The sequence below is a fragment of the Henckelia pumila genome, chromosome 2, assembly GCF_033568475.1.
Source record: "Henckelia pumila isolate YLH828 chromosome 2, ASM3356847v2, whole genome shotgun sequence".
In the NCBI taxonomy this organism is placed as follows: domain Eukaryota; kingdom Viridiplantae; phylum Streptophyta; class Magnoliopsida; order Lamiales; family Gesneriaceae; genus Henckelia; species Henckelia pumila.
The window spans coordinates 177,167,288-177,180,251 of NC_133121.1; positions in this window are offsets into that span (position 1 = coordinate 177,167,288).

The following is a 12,964-nucleotide window of genomic DNA, read 5'->3' on the forward strand; positions in this document are numbered from 1 at the left end:
CGATCTGCGATCTGGTTACCATCAGCTGAGAGTCAGAGATTCAGACGTGTCTAAGACTGCCTTTAGGACACGATATGGGCACTATGAGTTCTTGGTGATGCCCTTTGGGTTGACCAATGCTCCAGCAGTTTTTATGGATCTCATGCATCGTGTCTTCCAGCCGTATCTAGATCAGTTTGTCATTGTATTCATTGATGACATATTGATCTACTCGAGGAGCATTGAGGAGCATTCACAGCATTTGCATACAACCTTGCAGACTTTGAGGGAGCATCGACTGTTTGCAAAGTTCAGTAAGTGTGAGTTTTGGTTGGAGCAGGTGGCGTTTCTAGGCCACATTATTTCTAGGGATGGGATTGCAGTGGATCAGTCCAAGGTGCAGGCAGTGAGGGATTGGGGGATTCCAAAGAATGCTTCGGAGATTCGTAGCTTCTTGGGTTTAGCAGGATACTATAGGAAGTTCATCAAGGGTTTTTCCTCTATTGCAGTACCCTTGACTTCCTTGACCAACGTTGATCAGTTGAGAGCCGAGATTCTAGCAGAGGCTCATGCATCTCCGTACTCCATTCACCCCGGAAGTACGAAGATGTACCGAGACTTGCAGTTATTGTATTGGTGGCCTGGGATGAAGAGTGACATCGGGAGAGTGGTGTCAGAGTGCTTGACTTGTCAGCAAGTCAAGGCAGAGCATCAGCGTCCAGCAGGACTTCTTAGACCTCTCCCTATTCCGGAATGGAAGTGGGAGAATATTACGATGGACTTTGTGGTTGGCTTACCGAGGAGTACCAGAGGGTGTACAGCGATTTGGGTGATTGTGGATAGACTCACCAAGTCAGCTCATTTCTTGCCGGTAAGAACTACTTACACTTTGACACAGTATGCAGAGCTTTACGTCAGAGATATTGTTAGACTGCATGGCATACCAGTGTCTATCGTGTCAGACAGAGATCCGAGGTTCACCTCAGCGTTTTGGAAGAGTCTGCACACAGCTTTGGGGACTAGACTTTTGTTCAGTACAGCATTTCATCCCCAGACAGATGGGCAGTCCGAGAGAGTGATCCAGGTCCTCGAGGATCTTTTGAGAGCTTGTGTCATCGATTTTCGAGGATCTTGGGAGACTAGACTGCCATTAGTGGAGTTTACCTATAACAACAGTTTTCAGTCGTCTATAGGTATGGCTCCTTATGCAGCACTTTATGGGAGGAGATGCAGATCTCCTGTGCATTGGGATGAGGTTGGTGAGAGGATTTTGTTGGGTCCAGAGATTGTGCAGCAGACAACTGACATCGTGACGCAGATTCGAGATAGGATGAGGACTGCGCAGAGTCGGCAGAAGAGTTATGCAGATGCCAGACGACGAGATTTGGAGTTCGCAGTCGGTGATCACGTATTTCTGAAGGTGTCACCTATGAAGGGAGTAGCGCGTTTTGGACGGAGAGGCAAGCTTAATCCGAGATATATAGGGCCATTCGAGATCTTGGAGAGAGTTGGCACGTTGGCCTATCGTTTAGCTCTACCTCCAGGGCTAGCGGCAGTGCACAACGTTTTCCATGTATCCATGCTTCGGAGATATGTCTCCAACCCGTCGCATGTGTTGGATTTCGAGCCCTTACAGTTGCCACCAGATCTTGTGTACGAGGAGAGACCAGTGCGGATCTTGGCTAGAGAGGAGCGGAGGCTTAGGACGCGGGTCATACCGATGGTCAGAGTCCAGTGGCTGAATCACTCGGAGGAGGAAGCTACTTGGGAGACCGAGGAGGATATGAGGACTCGCTACCCGGAGTTGTTCGGGTAAGTACTTTAATTTCGAGGACGAAATTCAATTTAAGGGGGGGAGAATTGTAACACCCGGTATTTTAATTTCGTAAATCCGCCAGCATAATTAGGATATTTAATTATTTAAATTTATGATTTATGGGTTAAATAATTCTGTGAATTATTTATGCATGATTTAATTTATTTTTAAGCATTTAACCCATAATTAGTGATTTTTATAATTTTTAGTATTTTTATTATTTGATCGCGTAGACGGGACCGTGGACGGACGAGATGACAACTTTCTAGCCAAATTATTTTATGAGTCTTTTTGGAGCCTTAAAATATTATTTTGAGTTTTATTATCTCAAAATTTTAAGTATTTAATTTTATTTAATTTTAGGGGTCATTTTTATCCAAAATTAGTCAAAATATTGACTTTTTAGTATTTTTAAAATTCCCCTAAATTAATAATTCGAGATTTTTATGTTGTTATCAGATTTTTTTTAAAGTTATAATTAGGAGTTTAAGTTACATATTTAATATTTAAAACCTTTTTATTTTTAATTATTTATCTATATTTAATTAACACCAAAATTTAAACCTAATCTACCCAAACCCCATTTAGCCGATCACTTCACCCCTTAGCCGCCTCCACCCTCACAGAATAGTCATCTTCTTCATCGATCTTCAGCCCTAAAACTCCATAGAAGATCGGTTTCAAGGTTCCAAGCAAGCCAAAGTCGTCCCGTCGTTCGAAGTCCTTCCTACACGTGTTAAATCCATATCTACGGTGAAAGGCATGATTTTCCTTCTCATTTTAACGTCATATCATTATGGTAGGCATCGAAATCTTTTGAAAACTTTTTCAGAAAAATCGATTGATGTTGGTTTTAGGCGCATTGTTCTTCGATTTCATATGCATGCTCACGTTTTTCATGTCCATGGCTAGGTGGTCTGCTGGTCCATGGTTAGAAGGGTTCCTTGGGGTCCCTAGGGTCGAGTGGTAGGGTCAGACATGGGCTGGAGATGGCTAGGAAGAGGTTGGGCATGGCTGCACAAAATCTGTGCTGTTCGCGCAGGTTTAGGGTTTCAAGGAAGGGAGCTTCGTTCTCCTTTCTCAGACCACGGTTTAGGGTAAGGTCGGTTGGGTTAGAACCCCCTTTAAGTTTTCTAAGTTTTTGCAAGAGGTTTCATGGTCTTTCGTGGTCGGAGCTTCGAGAACGAACGTTTCTCCCGCAGCTGCTCGGGTCTGCGCGACAGTGCAGAAGGGCCGGGTGGAAGAGCTTCGTTCTCACTCCATAGTGGACGGTTTGGGTTGGTTCTTGGCTTGTTGGAAAGGCCTGGATGTGAGCTAAGTCCTAGGGGTGGCCCTCCGGCCGGTGGGTGGTCGGAGCAAGGCGGCCGCCGGGGATTTCGGTTGCTGCTCACAGTGGCAGAACAGTCTTGGGAAGGGGGTGATCGGGCTAGGGTTTTTGGGAATGGTCCGGGTCGGGTCAGGGGCTCGGGGCGGGTCAGTAAGTTAGTGGGTCGGGTTAAGTGGGTCCGGGTCCGGGTTTGGTGGGCCGGGCTCGAGTCTTTTTATTTTTAAAACATTTTAAGAATTATTGGGTTTTTGAGTCAATTAAATTAAAATAAAATTATTTGGACTCCCAAATAATTTTATTTGGATTTTTAAAATTTTAATTAAGTTAGTCCATAATTTTTATGGGCTTTTGGGCCCATAAAAGTTAATGAGCCAGTCTTTGGGTTTTTGGGCCCAATGGGCCAGTTTAAGTGTTATTGGGCTTAGTGTAATTTTAATGGGCTTAATTAATTTAATTGGGCTTAAAGTTTAAGATATTGGGTTTAAGTACGTTAATGGGCCAGATTTAAGTTAATGGGCTTGAGTGTAGGGCCAGCAGTCCAGAACCATCCATGAGAAAATTGCATGTGTCCTGATTATATATTTAATTATTTTTATGCATTTAAGTTATTTTAATATTTATATGTTAGTAAGAAAATTAAATTAAATATATATGAAGGACACACAATTTATTTAAGTACATGCATTCATGAAATCAATTTTTATGCTATGATTGAAGTTCTATGGTTGAGCAAATAAAATATTTTAGGTGGAAATTGAAGTAGTGTGGCCATTTATGTATGGGCAGTTTCTGCCATTTATGTATGGGTGGTTCGCCACCAGCCTCGTACGATGGTTTCTTAGACTGATCAGTCGCACTATAAGTATGTGTCACACTTACGGATAGGACCATTCGATGTTAAGAAAATAAGTGCTCAACAACTCAAATATGTATGATATTATGTATGTTATGTATTATGTTATTTATGTTTATTCAAGTAAGTTATGTTATGAAATTTTAAGCATGCTCATTCATGTATATGTATGTATTAGTATTAAATTGATTTAAATTATTTTAAACCCTTGTTAGTATGCATGTTGGGCCTCTAGGCTCACTACACTGATATGGTGCAGGTGAGTACGTAGAGGAGCAGGTTACTCCTACCGGTGGTGAGGACGTATGAGCAGCGCTGCAGTAGCCCCGTGACCGTGACAGCTTCTGAGTCACCGTGCTTGAGTCTTATGATACATTTTATTATTTTTAAGGGTTGAGGTGTTTGGAATATTTTATTAAATATTTTAGTGCATGCACACTTTTTATTTATTTTATTTATGCAGTATATTTTGAATTATAGGGGTTGACTCAGATATTTATTTAATTCAAAGAATGCATTTTATTTAAGTATTTAATTGTTTATTTATTTAGTCATGAATTTATTTTAAGTATTTTAATTCAGTGCATATACGTATGGGCATATATGTACATATTTTATTTAGTAGTATAAAAAAAATTTTCCGCATATTTATTTATTATAGAGCTAGGGTCGTTTCAGTTAAGGGAGGCCGAAAGGTGTTCCGGAGTATCTCCTCCGACGCTCAAGTCATATGCTAGGATATCAAAATATAGCGAGTGAAGTGTGCGTATCGAAAGCAAAAATTGGAATCTAAATAATGAAAATGAACTTGGTATTTATAGGAGAGGGCTCCGCATCTTACGCCTACCTTCTTTATCAAAAACCCAAGATTCCCGGGATCACATTCCCGTATATTTTGGCTGAGATCTCGTCCGAATCTTATCTAAATAAGGAGACATTGACACACTTGGTCCGAGCTGAACACCAGTAATTGATCCTAACATCTTAGTTAGCCTACTGAAGTTGTTGTACTAACTTTACCAGCTAACCTTCTGCTAAAATAATGGGAGAGCCTTGCCGAGCTTCCCAAGCCTTTGCATTATTGCATTGATCTCACAATTGATGCCCGGAACGTGTCAGGGAGAAAACTTGGTCCAATCCTAGAGCTGAGATCCCAAGCTCCTGAGCTGAGCTCTCAAGTTCCCGACCCGACCTGGGAAATATGGCGAGGGAGCTGGGCCGAGCTCCCGAGTTCCCTTGGCCGAGCTCCTGACCTAACCTGCCAAATATGGTGGGGGAGCTTGGCCGAGCTCCCGAGCTCCCTTGGCCGAGCTCCCGACCTGACCTCCCAAATATGGTGGGGGAGCTTGGCCGAGCTCCCGACCTGACCTACCAAATATGGTGGGGGAGCTTGGCCGAGCTCCTTGGTCAATAATAAGATAATTCCGAGCTTAGAGTCATCGATGAGTTGAGCTAATTTTCTCATGGGGTATCAATACATATTGAGGAATAAGAACAAATTCAGTTCTGGTTGTGGGGCTGGTAGAGGAGAAGAAATCAGTTGATGTTCATTTTAAGTTTCTTTTATGTAGTTTTAGATTTTGGTCCGTTGCGTATGAGAACAACAATATCTACTGTATTTTGTGTTTTTCTTTTGGATTGTATCAACCTATCAGACGTCTTATTTTCGAGTAGAATGAAACAATACTCTGATTATACGTAACGAATTCCAAGGCTTGTCGAACTTGACTTGTTAAACTCGAGATCGGCACTGGTGTCACCCACACTAGGCGTGGGTGGGTATGGCAGACTTGGTCCATGGTTGGGGGCTCAATTGCCACGAACTTAGCTCAACCATTTTTCGAGCACTTCATCTTTTATTGACCCCTTGGGTCCTTATATTGACCCAACTTGAAAGGACTATGGCTCATCTGGCCCTTTGTGTCCCACACTCCCACTTAGTTCATGTGGAGACAACTTTGATGTTCTATTGGCCCAACTCAAAGTTAACATATCATTTCACCTAAATATTGTGTTTCCTAACCTGATTTATAAACTGCAATGATTCACAAATATACAAGTACTTGCTGAGCTATATTGTCAGCTCAAATGCTGATTGAAATTAGGGTGGAACGATTCTATGATACACTAAAAGTAATATTTTCGATTTATTTTTTAGGACAAATTGCTTTTTTGGTTCGTTATGTTTGTCACTTTGCGATTTCAGTCCTTTATATTTTCAGATTTCAGTTTTAGTCCACTATCTTTATTTTTTTGGCAATTTTAATCCTTTTTCGACGTGGCGCTGACGTGGCACCAATTCAGTGCTGATGTGGAGCTGACGTGTACAGTTCCACGTAAGCATTTTTGAATAAAAAGGACCAAAATTGCAAAAAATCAAAACATGCAGGACTAAAACTGAAATATGAAAACATAGAGGATCAAAATCGCAAAGTGACAAACATACAAGACAAAATTTGCAGTTTTTTCTATTTTTATACAATATATTTGTATAAACATCTCCATCATCATGAACATACAATTACATGTAGAGCTGTCCAATTGGGTTAAGCCCGCCGGGTCGGTCCGCCCTGCCACATAATTTAAGTGGGTTGGGTTGGAATTTTTTCAACCCAAATAGCCCACCTAGGTCCGCGACTCGCGCGGGTTGGCCCCGCGGGCCTAGAGAATTATTATTTTATTTTTATTTTTATTGTGATATATGTATTTTTTAATGAAAGTTGTGAATTTTTTTTTTGAATTAATTAATTTATATAAAATTTACACGTATAGAATCAATAATTAAAATTTTTATTAATATGTTTCCATTAATATTTATTTATTAAATGAAATTTATAATTAATATAATTTTTATTTATTTTTATTTGTAGTGAGCCAACCCGCGGGTCGGTCCGCCTAAACCGCAACCCACCTTAGGTAGGGTTGGGTTGAGAATTTCCAGCCCATCAAAATGGTGGGCCGGCCCACCCTCAACCCGCCAAAAATTGGATTTTTGGTGGATTGGTCCGACCCACTATGAGTTGACCCGTCTGACACTTCTAATTACATGCGCCAGAGCTCTGGCCATCCCCTTACAGGGTATTTATATTACTTTTATGAGCATTAAAACATTCTTTTAAAAAATTAATCCTTTTTTTTAAAAAAAAAAAATTGTTAAACAAAAGGTGTGACTTTTTTTCGTGTGTTTTGAATTGAGTGGGCCACGTAGGGAGCATTTGTAAAGTGACAAAATTCAAATCTTCATGATATTTAATTGAAAAATATTTAAGTTTGTTTCAAGCTTTTAATCAAAAGCATAATTTCTTAATATTTATACAATTTGTGGATTTGGTTTTGACGATTTTCTTTTGATTGTATTTCGTAGTTCTTCTTTCAGATTGATATTTTTATACGTAAATTTTGGGCTTGTATTAAATATTTTTGAGATATATCATGTTATCATTTTATTAAGATTTGGTAGTTTTATAGTTTTATATGATCAATTGAAGTTTGAAGATCTTTGTTTATATTTTGATGTAAATTTTGGGGTTGTCTCAAATATTATGAATCTATGATTGTATTCACGCTACTTCGTATATCTCTTATTAATTTTTTTATGTATTTGCTTTTACATTTCATTAAAATTTATTCAATACTACTATATCTTGATTGTAAAAAGTTATAGTATTTTTACAATGAATTTTTTCTCAAAAAAATGTTAGAAGCATCGAGTGCATGATGTTTTATTAAAAATTATAGTGTTACTCAAATATTTTAAACAGTACAGTGGTTGAGTTCTTTTAAATCGTGCAGCAGCTCAAACGCAATGGTGCAGCTCAAATCTTTGAAATCGTACAACGGTCAAAGCACCATGGTTCATGGTTCGATCGCTATACAACTAGTAGAGACAGTTATTGCACCCCGACAATCTCTCTCTTAATAATTATACTCCTTACATTCATGATAATCTAACACATGACATTGTCTCTGACATCAATTGTATAATCGAGCATTTGCCATTTTATAGAAATCTATAGGTGGTTGTAAGAATGCAACTCAAATCTTTTAATTAAACCGCACAAGTGTCCAAACTTCATGGTTCAATCACCATGGGCAATCCTGAGATAAATTAGGTTGAGACGAATAAAAATATAGGTTTTTCATTAACTTGAACACTCCTCTCACATTTTTTAAAAAAGTTATCCTTTATTGACATTTTTATGGTGAATTGTTGTATAAGAACAAAACTATTTAACTAAATACATAAACAATGTACAATAATCTTGAATAATGAATTCAACAAAAATAAACATGTATATAGGATATAATAAATTAGTGTAATACGAATTAATAAAATAATAATTCAACAATTAATTATTAATTAGTAACGATCTCGTAAAATTACTCAATTTCATAACTTGCAATATGAGTAATGAACATGGTTTAATTGTAAAATAAATAAGAAAACTTGAAGATATGCTTATCTAGGAAGCAATGGAGGTTTGCGAGAAATTTTTATTTTTAGATTAAATTGCCTGTAGGAACGCACGAGGAAATTAAATAAAATGAAGTTTTTTTTTAAAAAATCTAGTGGACTACGAAAGTTTGTGGTGATTTAACCCAATTGGAGCAATAGTTTTCCATAAAAACCTATTATCATTTTCTTAATTTTGTCATATCATTTTCTATTAACTAAAATTAAATAAATAAATATGCATGTTTTTTTCTATAACATAATTTATTAATATAAATATTAATTTTATAAAAATAATTGGACTCATCTCAAGATGGGCCGTGAACGGTCGCCTGCCCTATATCAATGCTTCTCCTCGATCACTCTACCAACAAGAAGCATTATTGCACACCAAAAATATATTTAATTATTTTAAACTTCATGAAAAATTCTTATTACATTAAAAAATATCTATTACTAAGTTCCAAGTCATTAAAATATTGGTGTAATAATAATAATAATAATAATAATAATAATAATAATAATAATAATAATAATAATAATAATAATAATAATAATAATAATAATAATTTTAAAAAAAAGTAAAGTGTAAATATCACTTATTTACACCGACATATATTATCTCGAATTAGGACTTATTAAGGACGGTTGGGCAATGGTCTAGGATTCTACAGCTTGCATTATGATGTGCATATTTTAAATGTTGCGACCGTCCTCATTAAATGATTTCTTAAATAAAATCTGTTTTCTTCTGAATTCTATAATTTATTTATTTATGCCAATGAGGTCTTGGCCTAGTGGTCAAGACTGAGGCCCTGAGATCATAAGGTCTCATGTTCGATTTTCGATGACTGCGGGTAGATTTTCTAATTTATTAAGGTAGATTTAAGTACTTTTTTTGCTTCAGACAAGCACAACTCGAGTCCATGCTCAAGTCCCGTCGGTTGTGCGGGCAAATTTTACTCTTTAGTGTTGTAATATGATATAATTTCGAAATTCGATGTAATTAAAAAAATTATTTATTCATTAATCAGCAAGGATATATGACAAATATTTTCGATATTTATTTAGATAATAAAAATACCACTCTTTAAAAATAGTGGAATTTGAGAATTGTAAATGATCAAGTGGTAGTAACATTCTCTTTGTCTAAAATTATAATATTTTTATATTCATGTGAAAATGATATAATCTTAGAAATACAAAAACTCTTGTGCTGCTCAATTTTATGAAATTTTTTTTACGTGTTCCAAATTATCAAAAAATATTACTTTTATGCAAAAAAAAAAAGAAGTTATTATTATTCACTACAAATATAGATTTGGTCAATAATTTTTCGTGCACATATAGATATGACAATTAATTATTCCATATTTGTTTTTAAAAAAATTGTTGTTTCAATTTTTTTTTTCCTGTCCATGTCTCCATTCATCACATCGTTTTTTATTAAGATGAAAGAAACTGATCTTAGATCTATAATTTATTTTTCCCAGCACAATCTTTTAAATATCAGCAAGATCGCTGCAATGTGTTTTAACGATAATTTTTTTTTAAAAAAAAATTATTTAGCACGAAACAAAAGTAAAATATTATCGCGATTAAAAAAAAGAGTATATTTTCAATTCGTAGTTCGTACAATCATTATCTCGTTTAACAAAATCGACAAAATTCTTCTTAAAATAATAAAAATAGAGAAAATTTGGTATGAAGTGAACTTGTTACCCACCGTAATTAATGTGATTAAATTTAATTGGTTGGAAGGTACTTTACGTGTAATTCTAAAAGATTATTCGTACATTAATCCTGCTATAAAATATCTTCAAATTAAGTTTTGGTTAGCAGATGGGTTTGGATCCTCCACAATGTTAAAAATACTGCATTGGGTGATGTACGTTTTTTTTATGCAGCATCAATTTACATACATCATATAGTGTCAATAAATTTGAAAAGTTATTAGATGATTGAGATAATTAGTTGATCATCTATAATATCTATAATATATATTATAAGGCAAAAACTCCTATAAAACGGTCTCAAGGGTCATTTTTCTGAGACGAGTCTCTTATATGAGTTATCCATTAAAAAATATTATATTTTATGCTAAAAGTATTACTTATTATTATAAATATGGGTAAGATTGACCCATCTCACGAATGAGACTGTCTCACAAGAGTGTTACTCATATTATAATAGTTCAACCCAGACTAACCGATTTTGGTGTCAAATCACACCAAAAATTCTTTCCATTTTATCCCTAAATTTAACACACTTCTCTTTTATGTTAAATCTTAAATGACTAAATTATCCTCGTTTTTTTCTAACAATCTTATCTCCTTTTATCTTTATCTCTTTTTTCAAATTTCATCATTTATCAATTCTTATTAAAATATTTACAATTTTTTTTCAACTTTTTTCTAATTTATATATCAAATTATCAAGCACGTGAAAATCATATGCCACGATCGCTAATATATATTATAATATACACGCAAAGCTTATGCTGCGGTCACTAGTTTTGTATAAAAAATGTACAACACACATGTCGTGTCTTCAAGCACACTAGAAGATCCAAATCTATAGTAGACCAATCTAACCAAATCTAATGGTATTCATCTACCATAATTTCAGAGTCATCATGGATAGTTACAAGCACTCGTTTGAGCTTTACATAAAAACTCCTGTGAGACGGTATATCGAGTCAATTTTGTGATACAAATTTCTTATGTAGGTCATCCATGAAAAAATATTACTTTTATACTAAAAATATTATTTTTTATTGTAAATATAGATAGATTGACTAGTCTCACGGATCTTTATATTTATGCTGACTTTTTATTATAAATATAAATGAATTGACACATCTCACGAATAAACATCCGTGAAACCGTTTCACAAGATACGTATACACTCTTATCTTTATTATCACCTCTACCTTCAACACTATTGTTTCTTTTATTTCTTTTCTTTTCTTTTCTTTTCTTTTTTTTTTTTTTTGTTTTTGAATTTTAATTTTATCAAGCCGTGCCGATGATGATGCTATTCGAGCTAACTCGAATAGTTTTTCAAATTATGTTAAAATCACGGATTTTAATAATAAATAAGATCAGTTTAACTATTTGGGATATAATATAATTTGACAACTATTGGGACTCTAGTTCGTTGGGTTCATTTTGTTAAAAACATATGTTCCTCATAATTGAATCATTAGACAATCTCATAAAAGTTTTTTTTAAGTGTAATAACAAACCGAAACTATTTTTAACAAAACGAACAGGCGAGAGCTGTCGACGAATTGTTCCTTTTTCTTCGCACTTTAACATGCCAACATGCAATGCAACAGTACAGTCACTTAATGTCCGATAACTAAAAATAGAAACTCCGAAATCATCACGAAAATTAAAAAGCGTTGACTGTCATTTCAGTCTTTGACCACGAAACAAGCAAGAAACAAAATAACACCGTCAATAATAATAAATACAGAAAATTGTGTTTTTTTTATTATATGTTTGTATTTTTGTGATTTTTATTTTTTATATTATTAAATTTTAATTTTCGTACGTTAATTTTTTTTAGTAATTTTACTCATTTTTTAGATTTGATGTTGACATAGAATCAATGTAGCAATAATGTGTATAGTATTACATCAACACTTCCAATTAAAAAGAATAAAATTGTCAAAAATAAATATAAAAAAATACAGAACTCATACTGAAATTGATTATGTGGAAGACCAAAATCGAAACGTGATAAAATTATATGACCAAAAATACAGTTTCCCAAATAAATATTCAATTTATTCGTAAAGAAAAGGAAATTTAACTATTAGACCGGAAACAAAAGAGTCCTAGAAAACGTGTTGGAGTAGAAAATGATAGCTTGTGTCTGCAAAATCTCGTTTAATATAAAACACACTCAATTTACACACACACACACACACACACACTATTTATTTATTAATTACGAGATTATTGTAGAAATAATCAACTATTTTCCTACATATAAAATTACAGGGCTTTCATTCTCTTCGATCTTATCTTTTCATCAAAGTACAAAAATTCCATGATTCTCGAAATTATATCAAAAGATAAATTATAAAAATAAAATTTATTAAAATAAATAAAATATAAAAAATATCCAATCAAATTAAATTAATAAAAACTAAATATACTTAATTAAAAGTGTAATCAATTTACAAAAATATATGTTCGGTATGTGAATATATATATATATATATATATATATATATATATTTTATACGCCAACTTTATATTATATATATCTTAGATGCCCGAAATATGCCACAGAGAAATCTCATTAGATCAACATAATTAAGAAGTAGGGATTATGTCAATTTCCAATTAATGATATGGTTGCAAATTAAAGTTAGTTATGAAGTAGGGATTATGTGTCAATTATAGCAAAACTTCAATTTATTTATTGCTAAAGTAAAATAACTATTAGTCCCAGAAAACGTGATGGAGAAGAAAATGGTGACTTTTGTCTAAAAAGATAGGTTTAATAAGACAAGTCAATTAA